The sequence below is a fragment of the Cnephaeus nilssonii genome, assembly GCF_951640355.1.
Source record: "Cnephaeus nilssonii genome assembly, chromosome: 6".
In the NCBI taxonomy this organism is placed as follows: Eukaryota; Metazoa; Chordata; class Mammalia; order Chiroptera; family Vespertilionidae; genus Cnephaeus; species Cnephaeus nilssonii.
In genome coordinates this window covers 45058957-45081752 of record NC_137077.1, presented here as the reverse complement: position 1 = coordinate 45081752, position 22796 = coordinate 45058957, and the positions used below count along the sequence as shown (strand labels likewise).

The following is a 22796-nucleotide window of genomic DNA, read 5'->3' as shown; positions in this document are numbered from 1 at the left end:
CCGGGCCCAGTGGGCCAGTCCCCTCCATCCTGCTCCCTCGCTCGCACCGCTCCACGGGTGTGAAGCGCCCCTGCCCAGGTCCCTCCAGCGTGCCCAGCGCGCGGGGCAGAGTCACGCGGGTAGCCAGGCTGGGGACCCGCGCGCCCCTCCGCGCCCAGGCAGGTGCGCGCTGCCAGCTCCGCAAATCCTCTCGGTCTAAGTCACACCCAGTCCCCAAAGCGACGCTTCGGAGCACAGATCTCCGTGGGGTGCCGAGGTCCACGCTGCAGGTCCCGGAAGAGGGGAGGCCCCTCCCACTGCGGGTTAGAGACAAAGGCTTTCCCAAGGTGCCCCGCTGCCCGGCCACTTCGGCCCCCTTCACGCCCACCTAGGCGGTCTCGGTGCGGTCCCCGGAGCCATCACACCGCCCCAGCGCCGTCCGCAGCTCCGGGCTCTGCGCGAGGACCAGCCACTCCCGCGGCTACCCTCCGCGCTGCGCCCTTCCCACAATGCAACTCCCCTCCCTCCGGCCCCGGGGCTGGACTCTGGCGTACCCCAAAGTGCGCCCTCCTCTCCTCCTCCCGCGCCCACCTGGCCTCCCCACTTCCATACCCAAGGGTTCCCAGTCTCCAGCCACCGCCACAGCCCGGCTCTGGACTGGCTGCCGGACTCCAGGGGGGCGTGGGGCAGGTGTCCAGGCTGCGCGCAGCCTCTGCTCCCGCGGCTACCGTCGATGCGCCGGGCATAGGCGTACCCCGCCACCCCTCCCTCGCCCCTTTCCCGATGTTCAGTCTCCGCCAGCCGCGTCCGCCGCGTCCTCAGCGAGCGGCGAGAGGGAGGCCGCAGGCTCGGCCGCCGACAGAGACACCATGTGACGGGCACTGCTCACGGGTGCTCAGCTTTGGTGAAAGAGCGGGCGCGCGGAAGGGGAGGCCACGGCGCGCTGGACCAGGAGGAATGGCTTAACTTTCCATGTTAAACCCCTTCACCAGCCATGGACGAGCGCGGGCGACGCGGCTCCCCGTAGGAGAATGACGACGATTCGAGACCCTCAGCTCCCGAGCGTGTCGCAGTAAGTGCGAGGCTGGCGGGCAGTGTGTGTGTGTGTGTGTGTGTTGGGGGGGGGGGGGGGGGAGGAGGGGGAGGCTCTGATGCAATCCGCCCCTAAAGGAGGAGGAGAGCTAGGGGAGCGCGGGCTGAGGCAGCCTCGCTGCTGTCTGAAGGTCGCCGGGAACCGCCGCCCTTCACCTTCCTCGGAAACCGGCCGCACCACGCCAGGGCTCCCCGCCCAGCCCTCGCAGACAGAGGCCACATTTCCCCGGCGGAGGCAGCGAGACCTTGGCACAAAGGACATCACACCGCCGGGGATAAAACCCGGCAGGGAGGACGCCTTGACTTCTCCCCCTGGGACACTTTCCCCTTTATGGCCCAAGGTAGGGTGATTTTTCCTGGCTCGAGAGAGCCCAGGGCGCGGCAGCGGGAGGAGAGGGATGTGGGCGCTGTGCGGGGAGGAGGCGGTAACCGAGAAGTCCTCCGCGCGGGCCTGGGAGGCAGGGGTGCGCGGCTTTGCCGGATGCATTTGGTTTTTTGCTTTGGGGAAGGGAAAAAAAGTCCAGGTCCCCTGTTCTTCCCAATGCACGTGGCAGCGGGAGGAGGCTCAGAGGTCCCTGATTTCCCCTTCCCGTGGCGGCGGCTTACTTTTTTGGTTCCGTGTTCACGGCGGGAGCACATGGCACCCGACCTGGTTAAGTTACACGAGGGTCAGGGACCTCTCGGGTCTGGAGGGAGAGCGCAGCCGAGGTGAGGGCGCGACCGCATCCTGGGCATTTGGGCAATTTCCTGTGTCCGTGGGGCCCAGCGGAGAGTGTGTGAGGTCCGGAGGGTGTGCGTGCGGGCGGCCTCGGATCACATTTGCCGCCCCTCGCTCCAGCTCTGCGGGTGGGTCTCCGTAACGGAGGGGAGCCGGAGGATGCCGGGGGAGATCACTACAGGATGCTAGCAGCGATCACTGTCCTTTCCTTCCCTGAAGAGGTTCTTTCCAAGATCAAGGAGGGAGGAAGGAGAAAAGTGCTGATCTGGGAGCCAGGGTCGCTGGAGCTGACGAACAAAAGGCCACCGCTTGCGCGTGGCCTGGGTTCGGACTGTCTCGCTTCCACTCCACCTCCGGGCCCCGTCCCTAAAAATGTTGCCACAAAAGGCCTTTAAACTGGCCGCGGTGCCGGGAGGAAAGCGCTCCACAGCCCTAGCGTGCGTCCCGCCCTCATCCCCCCCCCCACCCCCCTCATCCTTCTAGCAGAGTGTCGGGCTCCTCAGCACCCACTGGGACCCCACACCATCCGGGGATGCCTGGGCGCTGCCCCCCTGCGGAATCTCCCGCCCTCGGGTTTGGGCAGAACTGTAGTCAGAGAAGGTGGAAGTGCATATGGCGGCAAAAGGAATTTCGCGGTAACCGCGTCCGGGCGTTTCTGGTGCCTTTTACAGGCTGCCTTGAGCTGGGGAGGGTGGTGCTACAATTGCGAGTCCTTTGTGTCTCGCTCTGCGGCACAGACCCAGTTTTTATCGTACCTACGGATTTGACATCTCTGCGGTGGGTTAAAAAAAAAATTTTTTTTTTTAATATAAGGGGGAGGAGAGACTAAATCTACGGTTTGCAGACTACGGGGGCCCAGCAAGGCTGTAATTTGTCACCTTGATGGAAGAAATTGTGCAGTAACTCGTGCTTGTTCTGACGTCAGAAAGACAACGGAAAGAAAACCTGAGCTAGGTGGCTGGCTGCCCTCATTGTTACCAAACATCTCACGCCGGGTTGAGACCCTTGAAATCTATGTGAAACAGTCGGTCCCTTGTGGGCCCCCTGGATTTTGGTTCAACCCCAACCTCAAATGGCTTTGCTCTTCAGTCACTTCAGTTCTCAGTATGTCCCTTAGGCATCTGGAAACCCACCTAGTTTGGCTGGAGGTCTTAACCTTGATGAGGTTTATTCCCTTTAAAAACACACACCGCATATTCAATAAATACTTGAGGGTGAGGGGGGCTTGTTTTGTGGCTGGCAGCAACTAACAAGACACAGTTCCTGTGAGGCTTCTATTCTGGGGGGCAGGGAGGAGACGGGCAATATATGCGTGTATAAACTACTTTCAGATATTTGTAAGTGCACTGGAGAAGTAAAACAGGGTCATGTGGTAGGGGAGGGTGCTTGTGGTAGATGACCCTCTAGGAGTGCCTGTGTGAGAGGGTGACATTTGTCCTTTGACTCAGAGGCCAGGCATCTTAGTCTATTGCTAGTCCTGTCTTTTCCTCACTCTGGATGGTACTTGAGGCCAAAACCAATCTTACTCATCATTGTTCCTCTAATGACTAGCAGAGTAGCTGCTTAATAAAATGCCCGTTGGATTGAGATCTTGGCCAATCTTCATCTCATTCACCTCTTTATGCCAGTGTTGACCGCCCCTTCTTTTTCTACATCTCATTATTGGTTCTCCTTCTCCTGGGTTGAAACATTAATCTTTTTCTAGTCTGCTTCTCTCATTCTCTCTTACCCTCTCCTCACTTCTGAGCAGCTGCCAGGCCCTTGCAAATGCCCCTCAAACCTGTTTTCTCATCCCCAGTCCCAGTGTCCAAGTTCAAGTTCTCTGTCACCTGACCTAGACATGGCGATTCAAGTAGGGTGTTGGGATACAAGAATCATGAAACAAGACATGGAGGTGCCCTGAAGAAACCAGGAAATCCTTCCTCCGGGGAGGAAGATGGAAGCACAACACGTGGTTAAAAAGGGGCTAATTGATGAGATATAACAGCTTTCTAGTTGGTCTTCTCCATATCAAGCTCTCTTAATTCAATCTCGACACTTCCAGGAGATCTGTATTTCTAAAACAATTTGCACTTTTTACAGGTAACTTTATATATATATATATATTTATTGATTTTAGAGAGGAAGGGAGAGATAGAAATATCAATGATGAGAGAGAATCATTGATTGACTGCTTCCTGCACTCCCCACACTGGGGATCGAGCCCACAACTCGAGCATGTACCCTGACCAGGAATCCAACCGTGACCTCCTGGTTCATAGGTCCATGCTCAACCACTGAGCCACACCAGCCAGGCTCAGTTTGCACTTTTTAATGACCTTGCTTCTAAAATCTCCAGTGGGTTCCCATTGCCCACAATTAAAGTATAAAATCCTTAGCCAGGCACTCAGGACCCTCCACAATCTGACTCCTCACCTCTCTCTATCTCTTTGCCCCAGTTCACCTTGTACCCTCCCTGTCACTTTTCTGCCTCGATATCAGTGTTGATTCCAGACTGGAATGCCTACTGAAATTCTATATATTTGTGAAGGCCTAGCCCAGTGCCAATTTTCTATCTCTTTGAATGTGTTCACTGATCACCTTTTAGCATTTCCATAAAGATTTGTTTACCTTCTACCATGTGCACTGTTGTCACTCCAGGTGATGGAAGGTGGGGGATAAGGCCACAGGCTTTGAGTAAGATGTAAATACAGTCGGCCCTTGGTATCCGGCATTCTGTATCCCTGGATTCAACCAACCACAGATAAAAAATACTTTTTAAAAATGTTATGTTGTTGCTGACGTGTACCACGTAGTTAAGCCTACCATGGTTGTGTCTGTTTTAAACAACACAGTATAACAATTATTTACATATCACTTATAGGTATTATAAGTAATCTAAAGGTGATTTCAAGTATATGGGAAGATGTGTGTAGGTGATATACAGAAACTATGACATTTTACATAAGGGACTTGAGCTTCCATGGATTTTAGTATCCACAGGGGTTCTGAAACCAGTCCTCCTAGGATACCAAGGGATGACTGATCCAGGTCTTAACTTACTAGCCTAGGGACGTTGGGTAAGTTGTTTAGCATCTCTAGACCTCAGGGGTATTTTTTGTTTGTTTGTTTGTTTGTTTGTTTGTTTGTTTGTTTAATGGAAATAATGATCATAACGATGATGGTGGCAGTAGTGCTACCCATCTTATTGAGGTATCCTGAAGATTTAATTAAGATAATGGATGTGAAGTGCTTGGCATGGTGTTAGCATTCCATATATATTGAATTAAAAGGAAATTTGGGTTTCTCACTTATCATAGGGAGTGGGGAAAGTTGATCAGTCAACTTACCTCTGATATTCTATGACTCTCTAATAATTTCAAAATGCTTTTCAGAAAATAATATCTGAGGGAAACTACCTGAATCTTCTCAGTCTCTGGGAGAAGATGCATCTGTGAAGGGTGGTGTGGGGGTGGGGAAAGTATGTGTGTGGAAGTAAGCACATTCAAAATCACATCATAGATCTCAAAAAAACACACCTTGAAGCACTGACCCTAAACTGAGTCATTGTTATACTTACTTTTGAAATTTAAACACTTTATTTTAATTGGTTTTCTAGGGACCACCTATGTGTTAGGAATTTAGTGATTACGAATGCCCCATGGTTTGGGGAAACTGCAGGCACGGGGGTTGCAATCAAGGGACTCTGCCTCAAGTGAAGTTACAGTGTGTCTTTGCCAATAATTAACTGGGTACACTTGGGCAATTCATTTTACATTTTTATGCCTCATTTATCATCTGTCTAAGGCTAATAATAGTATCTGAGCTGCCTAACCCACAGAATTGTGAAGACACAATGAGAACGAATCTAGAAAATCCTTGAGCAAGTTAAAGGAACTATAATCATCTGAGGTTAAACACACTGCTAATGTTTAGAAGATGGGTTTAGATTAGTGACTTTCAACTCTGCCTTCACATTGGTCTTACCTGGGGTCTTTTTAAAGCTTTGAATGCCCAGACTCCATTTCCAGAGATTCAGATTTAGTTGGCCTGGGATAGAGCCAAGACATGAGAATTAAAAAACAAACACACGCAAACTCAACAAACACCATGTAATTCTAATATGCAGTGGTTTGGAATTAAAAGCAGACAAAACAGAATCAGAAATTACATGAAGACCTCCATATGTTATTTGATAAAATCTTAGTAATGTGAAATCATGATGACTTTTCCCTTGACTCAACTAAACCAACCAGTTATTGACATCATGGAGCCACAGCCTCAGGTTACAATTTATAACCTGAATTTCCCCAGGTATAGAAGCCTGTCCAGTGAGTGATACAGCCACAGCGGCATAAAGATTTAATGTGTGGGGTCTCAGTTTCCATCTCTTAGGAGTGACAAAGAAGATTGGGAAAGAACGAGACAATGGAAAGCAAAAGGAAAGGGATAGCCTAGGCCCTAGGGCCCAAGGTATGGGGGGGGAGGGGGGAGAAGGAGAGGGGGGAGGGGGGGCTCTGAGTGGGAGAGAGATGGGACAGAGTACAGGGAAGAAGCTGTGTTTGCTTTATTGAACTGGTTTTGTTAAGGTTATAAACTGGTGGCTATAGAACCAAATGAAGCCTGTGGGTGTGTTTTGTGTGACCTACCGTGTCTTTTAAAATTGTGTGGAATTAGTTGTCAACATTTAAATATCAGAATTTCATTTAAAATCTGGATCTCTTGCATGTCCTAAAAAAAGAAAAAAATATATCTGGCTTTTTCTTACTAAAATAGAGAAGATACTTGTTCTCTAGTTGCTTATGCCCGATCTGCTTTGCTCATTTATTCTGCCTACCTGGGTCCTGGCTGCATTTGTTTTTAACCCTGAGTCTAAATCTATAGGTCTTAATGCACATTAGAATCCTCTGGAGAGCATTTGAAATATCCGTGCTTGGATGCGATCCTAGGTCAATTAAGTCAGAAACTGGTGTGTGTTGGAAGGGAGCTTATCACTATTATTATTTTAAATCTTTCTCTTTTTATTTTTACTTTTTAATTTTTATTGAATTTATTGGAGTGACATTGGTTAATCAAATTATATAGGTTTTAAGTGTACAATTTTATAATACATCATCTGTACATTGTATTGTGTGTTCACCACCCAAAGTCTAGACTTCTTCTGTCACAGTTTATCCCCCTTTACCCTCTTCCACCTGCCCCACCCCCCTGACCTCTAGTAAACACCATACTTTTGTCTGTCTGTGAGGTTTGTTGTTTTGTTTTATTTTGCTTAATTTTTCACCCACCCCTACAACCCCCCTCTCTTCTAACAGCTGTCAGTCTATTTTCTATATCTGTTTCTATTTTGTTTATTTTTGTTCATTAGATTCCACATATAAGTGAGATTATATGTTATTTGTTTTTCTCCGACTGGCTTAATTAACTTAGCATAATACCCACCAGATTCATACGTGTTGTCACAAAAGGTAAGATTTCCTTTTTTTTACTGTGGAGTAGTATTCCATTGTATAAAGGTACCACAGCTTTTTTATCCACTCATCTACTGATGGGCACCTGGACTGCTTCCAGATCTTGACTATTTTAAACAATGCTGCAATGAGCATAGGGGTTCATTCTTTTGAATTAATGTTTTGGGTTTCTTTGGACATATTCCCAGAAGTGGAATCACTGGGTCATAAGGCAGTTGCATTTTTAATTTTTGAGATAACTTCATACTGTTTTCCACAGTGGCTGCATCAGTTTTTATTCCCACCAAAAGTGCACCTGGAGAGGGTTCCCTTTTCTCCACATCCTTGCCAACACTTGTTGTTTGTTGATATCTATACTAATAAAAGGGTAATATGCTAATTAGACCGGGTTGACCGGCCATCTTCCGGACGTCCGACTTCCTTCCACACAAAGCCATGGTGGTGTGGGGAGAGGCAGAGGCAGTTAGGGGCAATCAGGCCGGCAGGGGAGAGCAGTTATGGGCGAGATCAGGCTGGCAGGGGGTTAGGGGCAATCAGGCCAGCAGGGGAGGGCAGTTGGGAGTGACCAGGCCTGCAGGGATGGGGCCTAAACCAGCAGTCAGACATCCCTCTCGCAATCCAGGACCACTGGCTCCTAACCACTCACCTGCCTGTCTGCCTAATACCCCCAACTGCCCTCACCTGCCTGCCTGCCTAATGCCCCCAACTGACCTCCCCTGTAGGCCAGTTTGCCCCCAACTGCCCTCCCCCGCTGGCCTGGTCGCCCCCAACTGACCTCCCCTGCTGGCCTGATCTCACCCCCAACTGCCGTCCCCTGCCGGCCAGTTCGCAGTCGGACATCCCCTGAGGGGTCCTGGGTTGGAGAGGGTGCAGGCCAGGCTGAGGGACACCACCCCCCCCCCCGTGCACGAATTTCGTGCACCAGGCCTCTAGTCCTATATAATAATAGAGGGATATGCTAATTAGCCCAGATACCTTAGCAGTCATGACCGGTCAGGAGCGGCCCCCAGCGGAAGTGGCCACTGGTGGGGCCCGCGTGGACCCACGGCGCCGCCCAGCCTGGAGGCTGCCTGGCCGGGGGGCATGAGCAGGCACATCATGCCGCCCAGCCTGGAAGCCACCCGATCTGAGAGCAGCTCCCAGCGGAAGTGGCCATGGGCGGAGGTGCAAGCAGGTACACCGCGCCACCTGGCCTGAAGGTCACCCAGCCTGGGAGCAGGCCCCAGCAGAAGTGGCCACCAGCAGAGGCGCGCGCAGTCCCGTGGTGCCACCAGGCCTGGAGGCTGCCCAGCCGAAAGAGTCACTAGAGATTTTGGTTAAATTCAATAGTTAAAATCACTATGCTCTGTGAGAGCTGACATCCTCAAACACTCAGGACCCTCATTCGTACAAATTAATAGGAAACAATTGCATAGTGCTTTGAACTAATTGTACACACTTTAGTATCCTTTAAAAATTATTCTGCATCCTTCAAGTAAATTCAGCAGCTGACTGAGGAGAGCAGGCGCTGAGAAGCGTGAGGCCCCAGCTCTGCTATCTTGAGTTTGTGATTTCCAAGGAAACAGCCAGAAGAGATGATAAACCCTCCGCAAACAGCTCAGCCAGCACCTATCTAAGCGGCGGCAAGCGATGGCTTGGTTTGCATCGAGCCTTTTCGGCAATGAATGACCCCAACCCTCCCTGGACCAGGCAGGTTCCTGTGGAGTGCAATCTCCAGGCAATACAACCGGGGCCCCAGTTTCATCCCTGACGATCTCATGCGCGTTAGCTCGGGGCATCGGGGAAGGAAGGGAAAAGGCATCAGGCGGGGCAGCTCTGGCGAGCAAGCAGAAGGAAACCATGTCTGGCAGACACTCCCCTGCCACCCCCTTCAACGTGTAAGAAGAATCAAATAAACCAATACAAACACCCCCCCCCCCCACCCTGGAGAGATCTGGGACTGAGGGGCGTCCAGCCCAGGCATTGTGTACCTGCTTCCCACCCCCTTCATCCAAGTGGACAGGTTAGGGGGTCAAGGGGAGGAGGAGGAGCCTCACAGGAAGGGGATCCTGAGAACCGCACCCCTGCCCTCCCTCCGGACCTGACCTCTTGGAGCACAGGGCCTGACCCCGCCCCCAGCAGATTTGCATATCCCAGACCCTCTGGTGCTTCCAGGCACTGGGCATTCCCTCGTCTTCCCTGCCTCCCAGCCGCTGATCCTCACCGTCTCCTACCCCAGAAGCACTCTGTCCTCCCCAACTTTCGGTCTTTATAGCCTAAATGCATGGTGGGCGTAGTTGCTTCTCCACGGAGTTTATTTGATAAGAACCCAGCGAAGTCACTTAGCAACTGAGCTGCTCAGACTTCATCAGGGACAACGAATGACACCACCTTACTTGGCTTTGATAGCAAAGCAATCTTCTTCTTCTTCTTTTTTAAATATATCTTTATTGATTCCAGAGAGGAAAGGAGAGGGAGAGAGATAGAAACATCAATGATGAGAGAGAATCATTGATCAGCTGCCTCCTGCACACGCCCTACTAGGGATCGAGCCCGCAACCCAGGCATGTGCCCTTGACTAGAATCGAACCTGGGACCCTTCAGTCCTCAGGCTGAAGCTCTAGCCACTGAGCCAAACCAGCTAGGGCAAGCAATCCTATTCTTAAAGACTTGATTTTTGTCATAAACAAGTGGATTTGAATCATATCAAACCAATATACATTTTTAATGAAATGTCTCTTAATTTCTACTAATGCAATTCTACCTTAAAGCTTATGTAGTATAATCTATACTAATAAAAGGGTAATATGCTAATTAGAGCGGTCATCTTCCGGACATCCATCTGGATGTCCTTCCGCACAAAGCCACAGTGGCGGGGGCCAAGGTAGTGGCGGCTAGGGGCGACCAGGCCTGCAGGGGAGGGCAGTTAGGGGCAATCAGGCCAGCAGGCAGGTGAGCAGTTAGGAGCCAGCGGTCCTGGATGGGGAGAGGGATGTCCGATTGCCAGTTTAGGCCCAATTGGATTGTTTGTTTTTTGTGTTGAGTTGTATAAGTTCTTTATAAATTTTGAGTATTAACCCCTTACCAGATATAACAGCAGATATGGTCTCCCGTTCAGTGGGTTGTCTTTTCATGTTGTTGATGGTTGGTTTCCTTGCTGTGTAAAAGCTTTTTAGTTTGATGTAGTCCCATTTGTTTATTTTTTTATTTTGTTTCCTTTGCCCAAGGAAACATATCAGAAAAAACATTGCTATAAGAAATATCCAAGATTTTACTGCCTATGTTTTCTTCTAGGATTTTTATGGTTTCAGGTCTTACATTTAATTCTTTAATCCTTTTTGAGTTTAATCTTGTGTGCTGTATAAGAAGGTGGTCTAGTTTCTTTTTTTTTTTTTTTTGCACCTATCTGTCCAACACAATTTTTCAATACCATTTATTTAATAGACTATCTTCACCCCATTGTATATTCTTGCCTTCTTTGTTGAATATTTATGACCATAAATATATGAGTTTATTTCTGGGCTGTCTAATCTGTTCCATTGATCCATGTGTATGTTTTTATGACAGTACCATGCTGTTTTGATTATTATGGCCTGGTAGTATAGTTCAATATCATTTGCATGATTACTCCAACTTTGCTCTTCTTTCTCAAGATTGTTGTAGCTTTTCAGGATCTTTTGTGGTTCCATATAAGTTTTTGGAATATTTGTTCTAGTTCTGTTAAATACATCATTGATATCTTGATAGAAATTGGGTTGAATCTATAGATTGTTTTGGGTAGTATGGACATTTTAATGATATCAATTCTTCCTATCCATGAACATGGTATATGCTTCCATGTAGTTGTATCTATTTCATTTATTTCTTCAGTGTCTTATAATTTTCCAAGTACAGGTCTTTTACATCCTTGGTTAAACTTATTCTAAGGTATTTTATTTTTTGATGCAGTTTTAAGTGGGATTAATTTCTAAGTTTCCCTTTTTAATAGTTCATATAGTTTCTTAAAGTTAGTTCCCTTATTGGTGTATGTATAAAAATGCAACTGATTTCTGGATATTTATTTTGTGTCCTACTACTTTACTGAATTTATCAGTTCTAGTAGTTTTTTGGTGGAATCTTTAGTGTTCTCTCAATATAATATCATGTCATCTGCAAATAATGACAGTTTTACTTCTTCCTTTTCAATTTGGTTGCCTTTCATTTCTTCTTCTTGTCTGATTGCTGTGGCTAGGACTTCTAGTACTTTGTTGAATAAGAGTGGTGAAATTGGACATCTCTGTCTTGTTCCTAATCTTAAGGGACACACTTTTCATTTTTGCCCATTGAGTATGGTGTTGGATGTGGTTTTTTCATATATGGCTTTTATTATGTTGAACTAGAGGCCCAGTGCACAAATTCGTGCACCAGTGGGGTCCCTCGGCCTGGCCTGTGGGATTGGGCCAAAACCAGCTCTCTGACATCCCCTGAGGGGTCCCAGACTGCGAGAGGGTGCAGGCCAGGCCGAGGGACCCCACCGGTGCATGATCGGGGCTGGGGCCAGGGAGGGATCATCTCACTCAGTCCTGATCGGCCAGACCCCAGAAGCAAGCTAACCTACTGGTGGGAGCGTCTGCCCCCTGGTGGTCAGTGCACATCATAGCAACTGGTTGTATGGTCGGTTGTCTGTCCCCTTGTAGTCAGTGTACATCATAGCGAGTGGTTGAGTGACCTAAGCATATCATTAGCATATTACACTTTGATTGGTTGAACAGCTGAGCAGACAACAGGACACTTAGCATATTAGGTTTTTATTATATAGGATTATGTTCCCTCTATTCCCACTTTGCTGAGAGATTTTATCATAAATGGGTACTGTGTATATGTACCATAGTTTTCAAATCCACTCATCTGCTGATGGGCATTTAGGCTGTTTCCAAATCCCAGCTATTGTAAATTGTGCTGCTATGAACATAGGGGTGCATATATCCTTTCTGATTGGTGTTTCTGTTTTCTTGGGATATATTCCTAGAAGTGGTATTACTGGGTCAAATGGCAGTTCCATTTTTAAATTTTTGAGGAAACGCCATACTGTTTTCCACAATGGCTGCACCAGTCTGCATTCCCACCAGTAGTGAAGAAGGGTTACTTTTTCTCTGCATCCTCTCCAGCACTGTCATTTGTTGATTTGTTGATGATAGCCATTTTGACAGGTGTGAGCTGGTACCTCATTATTGTTTTGATTTGCATCTCTTGGATGATTAGTGACTTTGAGCATATTTTCATGTGTCTCTTGGCTTTCTGAATGTCCTCTTTTGAAAAGTGTCTATTTAGGTCCTTTGCCCATTTTTTTTATTGAGTTGTTTACCTTCCCTTTGTTAAGTTGATTGAGTTCCCTATAAATGTTGGAGATTAAACCCTAATCAGAGATAACATTGGCAAATATGTTCTCCCATGCAGTGGGCTTTCTTGTTGTTTTGCTGATGGTTTCTTTTGCTGTGCAGGAGCTTTTTATTTCAATGTAGTCCCATTTGTTTATTTTCTCCTTAGTCTCTCTTGCCCTATGATCTGTGTCTGTAAAGATATTGCTACAACATATGTCTGCAATTTTGCTGCCTTTGGAGTCTTGTAGGATTTTTATTGTTTCCCATCTTACATTCAAGTCCTTTAGCCATTTTGAGTTTGTTTTTGTGCATGGTGTAAGTTGGTGATCTAGTTTCATTTTTTTACATGTAACTGACCAAATATCTCAGCACCATTTATTAAAGAGACTGTCTTGACTCCATTGTATACTCTTGCCTCCTTTGTCAAATATTAATTGAGTATAATGGCTTGGGTCAATTTCTGGGTCCTCTGTTCTGTTCCATTGGTCTATATGTCTGTTCTTGTGCCAGTACCAGGCAGTTTTGAGAACCTTGGCTTGGTAATATAGTTTGATGTCTGGTATTGTGATCCCTCCAACTTTGTTCTTCTTTCTCAGGATAGCTGTGGCTACTCGGATTCTTTTTAATTATTCCAGATGAATTTTTGGAGAGTTTGTTCTAGATCTTTGAAATATGCCATTGGTATTTTAGTAGGTATTGCATTGAATCTATAGATTGCTTTAGGTAGTATGGACATTTTAATGATGTTGATTCTACCAATCCATGAACATGGTATGTTCTTCCATTTGTTTATGTCTTCCTCTATCTCTTTTTTAAATGTCCTGTAGTTTTCCAAGTACAGGTCTTTTACATCCTTAGTTAAGTTTATTCCTAGGTATCTTAACTTTTTGGTGCAATGGTAAATGGGATTGCTTTTTTCATTTCTCTTTCTGTGAGTTCATTATTGGTGTATAAAAAGGCCATAGATTTCTGGGTGTTAATTTTGTATCCTGCTACATTGCCAAATTCATTTATTAGGTCTAGTCATTTTTTGATGGAGTCTTTGGGGTTTTCTATGTATAGTATCATGTCATCTGCAAATAAGGACAGTTTTACTTCTTCTTTTCCAATTTGGATGCCTTTATTTCTTCTTCTTGACTCACTAGATCAGATGGAATTAGTTGACATCTTCAGAACATTTCACCCCAAAGCCACAGAATATACATTCTTCTCAAGTGCACATGGGTCATTTTCAAAGATAGACCATATATTGGGTCACAGGCAAAGTCTCTTCAAATTCAAGAAGATAAAAATCATATCAAGCATCTTCTCAGATCACAATGGCATAAAACTAGAAATTAACAACAATAAAAACAATTGAAAAAAATCAAACCCCTGGAGGCTAAATAGCATGATATTAAACAATGACTGGGTTATCAGAGAGATCAAAGAAAAAATAAAAAAAATATCATGGCAACAAATGACAATGAAAACACAACAATCCAAAATCTATGGGACACAGTGAAAGCAGTCTTGAGAGGTAAGTTCATAGCTATACAAGCCTACCTCAAAAAACAAGAAAAAATTGTAATAAATTACCTAACCCTATAACTCAAAGAGTTAGAAAGAGAGCAACAAGAAAAGCCCAGCGTAAGCAGAAGGAAGGAAATAATAAAGATCAGAGTGGAGATAAACGACATAGAGACCAAAAGAAACAATACAAAAGATCAACAAAACCAAGAGCTGGCTCTTTGAAAGGATAAACAAGATTGATGAACCTCTAGCCAGGCTCACCAAGAAGCAAAGAGAGAGGACCCAAATCAACAAAATCAGAAATGAAAGAGGTGAAATAACAACCGATCCCACAGAAATACAAATGATTATGAAAAAACTCTATTCCAACAAAATGGAAAACCTAGATGAAATGGACATATTCTTAAAAAAATACAAGCTCCCAAAACTCAACCAAGAAGAATAAAAAAACATGAATAGGCTGATAACTACCGAAGAAATTGAAACAACAATCAAAAATCTTCCAGCAAACAAAAGCCCTGGTCCCGGACGGCTTTACAGGGGAGTTCTACCAAGCATTCAAAGAAGAACTAAAACCTATCCTCCTCGGACTATTCCAAAAAATTCAAGAGGAAGGCACACTTCCAAGCTCTTTCTATGAAGCCAGCATCACCATAATACCAAAACCAGATAAAGACAACACACAAAAAAAGAGAACTACAGGCTAATATCCTTAATGAACATAGATGCTAAAATCCTCAACAAAATTCTAGCAAATCAGATTCGTGACCAAGTGGGATTTATTCCAGATATGCAAGGATGGTACCATATCCACAAATCAATAAATGTGATACATCACATAAACTGAGAGACAAAACTCACATAATCATATCAATTGATGCAGAAAAAGCTTTTGACAAAATCCAACACCCTTTCTTGATAAAAACTCTCAGCAAAGTGGGAATAGAGGGATCATACCTCAACATAATAAAAGCCCTATATGACAAACCTACAGCCAACATCATACTCAATGGGCAAAAACGGAACCCATTTCCCCTAAGAACAGGAACAAGACAAGGATGCCCACTTTCACCACTCCTGTTCGACATAGTACTAGAAGTACTAGCCATAGTGATCAGACAAGAAGAAGAAATAAAGGCATCCAAATCGGAAAAGAAGAAGTAAAACTGTCCTTATTTGCAGATGACATGATACGATACATAGAAAACCCCAAAGACTCCATCAAAAAATGACTAGACCTAATAAATGAATTTGGCAATGTCACAGGATACAATATTAACACCCAGAAATCTATGGCCTTTTTATACACCAATAATGAACTCACAGAAAGAGAAAAACAATCTCATTTATCATTGCACCAAAAAGTTAAGATACATAGGAATAAACTTAACTAAGGATGTAAAAGACCTGTACTTGGAAAACTACAGGACATTTAAAAAAGAGATAGAGGAAGACATAAACAAATGGAAGAACATACCATGTTCATGGATTGGTAGAATCAACATCATTAAAATGTCCATACTACCTAAAGCAATCTATAGATTCAATGCAATACCTACTAAAATACCAATGGCATATTTCAAAGATCTAGAACAAACTCTCCAAAAATTCATCTGGAATAATTAAAAAGAATCCGAGTAGCCACAGCTATCCTGAGAAAGAAGAACAAAGTTGGAGGGATCACAATACCAGACATCAAATTATATTACCAAGCCACAGTTCTCAAAACTGCCTGGTACTGGCACAAGAACAGACATATAGACCAATGGAACAGAATAGAGGACCCAGAAATCGACCCAAGCAATTATACTCAATTAATATTTGACAAAGGAGGCAAGAGCATACAATGGAGCCAAAATGGTGCTGGGAAATTTGGTCAGTTACATGTAAAAAAGTGAAACTAGATCACCAACTTACACCATGCACAAAAACAAACTCAAAATGGCTAAAGGACTTGAATGTAAGATGGGAAACAATAAAAATCCTACAAGACTCCATAGGCAGCAAAATTGCAGACATATGTTGTAGCATTATCTTTACAGACACAGATCCTAGGGCAAGAGAGACTAAGGAGAAAATAAACAAATGGGACTATATCAAAATAAAAAGCTTCTGCACAGCAAAAGAAAACAACAAGAAATCCCACTGCATGGGAGAACATATTTGCCAATGTTATCTCCAATAAGGGTTTAATCTCCATCATTTACAGGGAACTCATACAACTTAACAAAAGGAAGATAAACAATCCAATAAAAAAAATGGGCAAAGGACCTAAATAGACACTTTTCAAAAGAGGACATTCAGAAAGCCAAGAGACACATGAAAACATGCTCAAAGTCACTAATCATCCAAGAGATGCAAATCAAAACAATAATGAGGTACCAGCTCACACCTGTCAGAATGGCTATCATCAACAAATGACAGTGCTGGAGAGGATGCAGAGAAAAAGTAACCCTCATGCACTGCTGGTGGGAATGCAGACTGGTGCAGCCATTGTGGAAAACAGTATGGTGTTTCCTCAAAAATTTAATAATGGAATTGCCATTTGACCTAGTAATACCACTTCTAGGAATATATCCCAAGAAAACAAAAACACCAATCAGAAAGGATATATGCATCCCTATGTTCATAGCAGCGCAATTTACAGTAGCTAAGATTTGGAAACAGCCTAAATGCCCATCAGCAGATGAGTGGATTTGAAAACGATGGTACATCTACACAATGGAATACTACACTGCTATAAAAAAGAAGGAATTCTTACCATTTGCAGCAGCATACATGGAACTGGAGAGCATTATGCTAAGTTTAATAAGCCAGGCAGTGAAAGAAAAATACCACATGATCTCACTCATCTATGGATAATAAAGAACATTATAACCTGATGAATAAAAAGATAGATACAGACGCAGAGAGGTATCGAACAGACTGTCAAATTACAGCGGGAAGGCTGGGGAGTTTTGGGGAGGAGAGAGGTAAGAGATCAACCGAAGGACTTGTATGCATGCATATAAGCATAACCAATGGACACAAGACACTGGGTGGGGAGAGGGGGGGTGACGGCATATCCCGGGGGGGTAGGGGAGACTGGGAGAAGGTCAATGGGGGGAAAAAAAGGAGACATATGTACTAGTATTTGTAATACTTTAAGCAATAAAATAAATAAAATAAAATAAATAAAATAAAATGAGAGTAGCCACTATAGTCACCATAGCTTACAAGAACCAGGCCAGGCACTGCTGTAAGTGCTGCACATGGACCCAATTGTGGAATCATTATAACGACTGTATGAGGTGGGTATTACTTTATCTCCATTTTACAGAAGAGGAAACTGAGGCGAAGAGGCTTTAACCTACTTGCCCAGGGTCACACAGCTCCTAAATGGCAGAGCCAGAGTTTGCCATTCGGGCGTGGATTCAGGGGAATGATGAGGCCAGGAGCAAGTTGTTCAGACTGTTGGCTGTAAAGAGAGGAGGGGCAGGTGGTAGTTCATGGTTCTAGACATGGTTACTTTCCATATACAGAGCTGAGAGTGACTGACAGAAGTGGGGGAAGCCAGCAGAGATGAAATGGCGATACAGGGTCCTAGCACACCTGAGATCACTAGCACTGGTTACGTTGTGAGGTTTGAGTGAGGATAGAGAAAATACCTTTTCCTCTTAGATTGCTGACTGGCTCCCAGCCTGTTCACCACCAAAGGCCATTTTTATTATTCCCTACCTCCTAAGGAGCTCAAGTTTTCAAAGATTTTGAGTATCCACTTTAAGCTTTTATTTTAATTGAAGTATAATTGATATGTAGTGCAACATCCAGGTCTTAACTATACTGTTTAATGAGTCTTGACTATAGTGTTAATGTATTAATTCATTTTCCATTTTTATTCCTTGAAGATATATAAAATTGCCAGTTAGAATCTAGGATTATCACATCAAATTAATGCAATCTACAAAAGCAAGCATACCTGACATTTTAGTTAACCTGTTTAGCCTGTTTGAGGTTTTCCAAAATACAGAAAAGCAGCTCTTAGATCCATACCATTACCATCTAAGAGCCTGTTGATTCAAAGACCCCACGTGGGTAAGGAGGCTCAGTCAGTTACTGGGAGAGATGGCAGGAAGAACGGGACCCCCGTGGGCCTTAGAACCACTGTCAGGATTGCTTCTCAGAAGTTGAGCTCGGAGCGGTGTGATTTTATTGGTTCTTCAGAATAAAGAACATACAAACTGATTCATAATAATTTAAAAATTAAGTGAATGTGACTGGATACTTAGGGATATTAAAGAATTCTTGTCATTTTTTTAGGTGTGATAGTGATATGGCAATATTGTTTGAAAAAATAGTTTTTCCCTTTTAGAAATATGTGCTGAAATAGTTACAGAGATAGGATATCTGGAATCTGCTTTAAAATAATTCTATGTGATGGTGGGGGTAAAATTTCAACCAGACTGGCTTGAATTGATAATAGTTGAAGTTGGTATATGGGGGTTCATTATTCTATTCTGTTCACATTTACATATGTTTAAAAGTCCCCATAATAAAAAATTTTAAAGGGAAGAAAAATAAAATTATGAACATTAGTCAGGGTTTAGTTTAACAGGCATCTTTCTATGTGTGTTAAACAAAAGGGATTTAACACAGGGAATTAAGTGCCTGTAAAACTGTTAGAAGAAATGATACAGCAGGTCTAGGTCAAGCCTCTTGGAATAATGACCAGAATGCCATCGTTCAACTGACCTGCTAAGGAAACTGCTACTTGTGCCTCCATCAGGAAGCTGGGAAACCAGGAAGCTGGTTCCTCATTGTCTCAACTGCATGTTCCAGGAACACATCACTTGAGCCAATCTGATTATCAGGAATCCATAGACACAATTGTTGGCTCCAGTGCTGTCTGCTTCACCTGATGGAATTGGACCAGCCAAATATATGCCTTGTCCCCAGCACCTTGCTCTCTGATTGGTGGAATCTAAATCAGATCTAAAACCCAAGCTGCAAAGGGACGCGGGAAATATAGTTTTCAATTCTCCATCCTCTGTAGTACTGGACTACAACAAAGTGGGAACAAATATTTGAGCGGACCAATCTACCACAAAGTATATGAGCAATTGAAATTGTATTTCAGCTTATTTATCCCCAAAAGTAATTTTGAACAATGTTTAAGTTACACTACATTCTTCGGTTTGGTTTTCCCTGTAGAATCTTTAAATCAGCTCCTATCCTATCTAATAAAAGAGTAATATGCAAATTAATAATCACTCTGTTATATCCACAAGCCATGCCCACCAGCCAATCAGGAGCAAGTATGCAAATTAACCCAACCAAGATGGCTGCGGCCACGGAGAGAGCAGGAGGGAGGCTTGGGTTTCCCCGGCAATGGAGGAAGCCAAGCTATCCACACACCCTGGCCGGCCCAGGCCTCCACTCCAGGCTACAAAGTTTCAATTATAGAAGATAAATAAATCCCAACAAAAATGGTGGCAGCCATGGAGCTGGAGAGAGCAGGAGGCTAGGGTTGCCCCCGGCGATGAAGGAAGCCAAGCTTCTGCAGCCCTGGCCTGCCTTGGCCTACACTTAAGGCTACAAAGTTTCAATTATAGAAGATAAATAAATCCCAACAGAAATGGATGCTGCCACGGAACGAGCAAAGGCTTGGCTCTGCTCCAGGCTACAAAATTTCAATTGTAGAAGATAAATAAATCCCAGATACCAGGGCCTTCACTTGGGTCACTGGGGGGCGTGGCCAGCCTGCAAACCACCACAGGCCCCTCGCCCAGGCCACCCCACGCTCCAAGGGAACCCCCACCCTGATCCGGGACACCCTTCAGGGTAAACCAGCTGGCCCCCACCCATGCACCAGGCCTCTATCCTATCTAATAAAAGAGTAATATGCAGATTGACCATCACTCCAACACACAAGATGGCTGCCCCCATGTGGTCAAAGGTCCTGCCCCCATGTGGACACAAGATGGCCAGCAGGGGAGGGGAGTTGGGAGGGACCAGGCCTGCAAGGGAGGGCAGTTGTGGGCAATCAGGCCAGCAGGGGAGGGCAGTTGGGAGGGACCAGGCCTGCAAGGGAGGGCAGTTGGGGGTGATCAAGCCTGCAGGGGAGGGCAGTTAGGGGTGACCAGGCCAGCAGAGGAGGGAAGTTGGAGGTGACCAGGCCTGCAGGGAAGGGCAGTTGGGGGGACCCAGGCCTGCAGGGGAGAGCAGTTGGGGGGGGGGACCAGGCCTGCAGGGGAGTGCAGTTGGGGGGGGGGGGACCAGGCCTGCAGGGGAGGGCAGTTAGGAATGACCAGGCCTGCAGGGGAGGGCAGTTAGGGGCAAACAGGCTGGCAGGGAAGCAGTTAGGCATCAATCAGGCTGGCAGGGGTATGGTTAGGGGGTGATCAGGCTGGCAGGCAGAAGCGGTTAGGGGCAATCAGGAAGGCAGGCAGCCGAGCAGTTGGGAGCCAGCAGTCCTGGATTGTGAGAGGGATATCTGACTGCCCGTTTAGATGGACATCCCTCGAGGGGTCCCAGATTGGAGAGGGTGCAGGCTGGGCTGAGGGACACCCCGCCCCCCCGTGCACGAATTTCATGCACCGGGCCTCTAGTAAACTATAAACCTCCTATTCTTCAAGGAAAATGTACAGTACCTTGCTCTCCTTACTCTAGCTGGGCTCATCTGAATGGTCTCACAAGGCTGTTCTGTGCACATTTGGTCTCTGTGTCTTTGCCTATGCTGTTCCCAGTACTGTATAAGAAATGCCTTTCCGCCCTAGCTGGTTTGGCTCAGTGGACAGAGCATTGGCCTGTGGACTAACGGGTCCCAGGTTTGATTCCAGTCAAGGGCACATACCCAGGCTGCAGGCTTGGTCCCCAATAGAGGACATGCAGGAAGCAGCCAATCAATGATTCTCTCTCATCATTGATGTTTCTATCTCTCTCTCTCTCCCTCTCCCTTCCTTTCTGAAATCAATAAAAATATATTTAAAAAAAGAAAAAGAAAAGAAATGCCTTTCCTATCCCCCAGTCTAAATCCTACCTATTTTTAGACATTGTGCAGGTCCTAACACTGTAAAACCTCACCTGATTTCTCAAGGCCCCATTTACTTTCCTTCCTTTCCTGCCTCCCTCCTTCCACCACCCCTCCTTCCGTTGTTCCTTCCTGCATGTACATATGTATCTCTGTCTGTCTCTGAAATCCTTCTGGACTTACTCTTTGTTCTGCCATATAATTTGGTTCTACCATGCAAACGTTTTATGGAATATTGTCACTTTATGTGGGATGGTGTTGCTTGTTTAAATAGGCTGTAAGCCATGTAAAGCCAGACAAGTTTGCATATCCTCTCCTTTGCTACCTAACACCATGAAGAGCAGAGAATAAGTTTATGTATTTTACATTGGTCGTATGAATAACATGTACTAATAAGCAAACTGACATAATGTAGTGAAGGATCAGAAATGTCTGTGCTGAGTAAATTGTGATTTGTTACCTAATATAAATGTCGAGAGAGAGTAATTATGGTTGTGTTAACATCAAGATCTTCACATGATGACCCCACTCAGCTTTTTAATTAATTTTATAGTCTGATAATTGCTTTGATCTTTCAATGACACTATAATTCTTTGTTTCTTGAACTGCACCTGTACCTCCTGCCTCCGTGCTGTTGATTATCTTCTCCTTCACTGAGAAGTCTCAGCCCAGGCCTCAGCTCTGCCTGTCAATCTTCTGTCCACCAAGCAGTGTAACTGTCCAGTAGTAGCATGTTGGCTGTCAATTTATGGTATAGTCAAGCGGATAAACCATCATTAGAAGTAATTGTGTAGACCTGTGCTTACTGACATAACTCAGTGTAGGAGACCATATCTTGTTAAGTGAAAAATATGTTTTTTAAACTCTATGGTATGATTTCCATTTTTAGAAATGTATACGTATTTTTCATTTGTATTCATTCTTTTCATTTAACAGGTATTTATTGAGTGCCTACTGTGTACCAGGCATAGGCTATCTCTATGTGCATACAAAAACCCTGGAAGGTCATACTCCAATATATATACAGTGATCGTCTCTGCTTGCTAAGATAACAGGTGACTTTTTTCCTTTTACTTGTTTCCTTCTTCATTTGCAAACTTGCTTTTTATAATTTTTATACAAAACATGTATTTATTAATAAGGAACTGATATGTTTTTTTATTATATATATTTTTTTATTGTTTAAAGTATTACAAATGGTAGTACATATGTCTCCTTTTTTTTCCCCATTGACCTTCCCCGGGCCTCCCCTACCCACCAGCCCCCCCGGCACATGCCCTCACTGCCCCCCCTCCAGTTGATATCTTTTTTAAAAGCACTTCCTCAAAATGCTTACAATATAAAGCTACATAAAAATAGGTTTAAAAAGTCTAAAATCCTAATTATAAATAAAATAGAGAGAGAGAGAGAGAGAGAGGGAGAAAGAGAAGAAAGAAAAAAGAAAAGGAAGAAAAGAGGAAAGACATGAAAATCCAACAGTGGCCATTTTTGGATGGTGGGATTCTCTTACAATGTCTGTTCTAAAGACCCTACAGTGAACCTGTATTAGTTTTAGAATCAGAAAAAATATTTTTTTCTTTTTCAAGACCCAGTGCAAATGTGACATTTCTGTGATGCTGCCTCAGACCCCTGAATCTGACTTTTCCCAAACTTTCACATCCCTTCCTCACCTGGCACTCAATAAATATGTACAGTGA

The 22796-nt window shown here is 44.8% G+C and overlaps 1 protein-coding gene across 1 annotated transcript in view; it reads left to right on the top strand.

The window, feature by feature from the left end:
- The first annotated feature begins 350 nt into the window (after window positions 1-350).
- Window positions 351-22796, top strand: part of SLC38A1 (solute carrier family 38 member 1) — a 76051-nt gene continuing 53605 nt past the window's right edge. Inside the window, exons 1-3 of the mRNA XM_079775111.1 lie at window positions 351-1051; window positions 1203-1412; window positions 22036-22154. The gene's annotated coding sequence lies outside the window, so the exon portion shown is untranslated. The remainder of the gene's footprint in view (window positions 1052-1202; window positions 1413-22035; window positions 22155-22796) is intronic.